Source organism: Tupaia chinensis, unplaced genomic scaffold (assembly GCF_000334495.1).
Source record: "Tupaia chinensis unplaced genomic scaffold, TupChi_1.0 Scaffold149946_1, whole genome shotgun sequence".
Classification (NCBI taxonomy): domain Eukaryota; kingdom Metazoa; phylum Chordata; class Mammalia; order Scandentia; family Tupaiidae; genus Tupaia; species Tupaia belangeri.
The window spans coordinates 325-1,452 of NW_006209788.1; the positions used below are offsets into that span (position 1 = coordinate 325).

General features: G+C 38.2%; 1 long non-coding RNA gene across 1 annotated transcript; it reads right to left on the reverse strand.

Annotated features, from left to right (window-relative positions):
* Positions 1 to 330: 330 nt before the first annotated feature.
* Positions 331 to 1,038, reverse strand: LOC102481182 (uncharacterized). The gene is made up of 2 exons (XR_337797.1): positions 896 to 1,038; positions 331 to 403 (listed from the first exon to the last, which is right to left on the reverse strand). It is a non-coding gene; the product is annotated as an uncharacterized LOC102481182 (long non-coding RNA).
* Positions 1,039 to 1,128: the final 90 nt, after the last annotated feature.

Consider the following 1,128-nt stretch of genomic DNA (forward strand, 5'->3'; position numbering starts at 1 on the left):
GTATTCTTACAAAGGCATTTGTATCAGTGAACACATAAACATCTTACTCAAACATAGCCTTCCTTGCTTGTTGGTAGACTCCATGAGGACTGTCTTCTTTGAAATTCCAAGGTTTGAATTCCACATGTGTTGCTTCTTTCTCAGACCTCAGTGAATAATAGGTGTCCTGTTGGCTTTTTTTTTTTTTTCCATTTTCTTTGGGGAACCTGAGGGTTTCTAATGGAGTGAGGGGAAGAATAGGAGAATCCTGACCACTGGAAGCCACTTTTCACTTGCCCAGTGAAAACTCATTTCCATGGTATGAGACTTCCTGCCCAGAAAACAACATACCTTCCAGGTTATGTACAATGGACCTCACAGCTCTTGGTCTTGAATTGCTGAGCTGGTCATTTATAGTCCCTGACTGTAAGACAGATTAGACAAAAGACTTTTAATAGTAAATGATTTATGACAATGTGAATGTATTTAACACTACTAAATTGAACATTAAAAAATCATTGGGAAAGCTAATTTTGTGTTACCACATAATTTAGTTCATTCTATTTCAGCACAATTAAGAATAAAAGCGGTTGGGGTGGTGGCTAGTGGTGGGTAAGGCAGCTGGATCCCACATGGCCTCCTGTATGATTTGAGTCCCAGACCCAGTGACTTGAAAAGTATGTCCAGTGTGGTCATGCATGCATGACACAGATTTCAGAAAGAAAAGATGAAGGAGAAGAGATAGCAGCACAGCCACTTCCCAAAGGGGTTGAGCACATTCTCATTTTATCTCTTTTTTTTCCTCTCTCTTAGTCTCTCCAGTGAACACAAGTGTCTAGCAAATTAAATAATAAAAAACAAAAACAAAACAAAACTTTTTAAGCATTCTAAGGCAAGTGAAGCAAGTGTTAAATACCTGGTCTCTGCTTTCCATAATCAATGGGAGTAACTTTTTGGAACCTGTTGCTTCTTGGTCTTCAGTGGAGCAGTTTCCTTCCAGGTCTGCTGTTTCACAGACCTCATTTTCACTTCTTGGGCAGAATCCATAAAGAGTGATAGGAAACTGAAACAAAATATTCTCACTAAAACTCAATTCTAAGCACAAAAATTTCCCATTCATATAATGTAATTTTAATCTTTTGAGATACG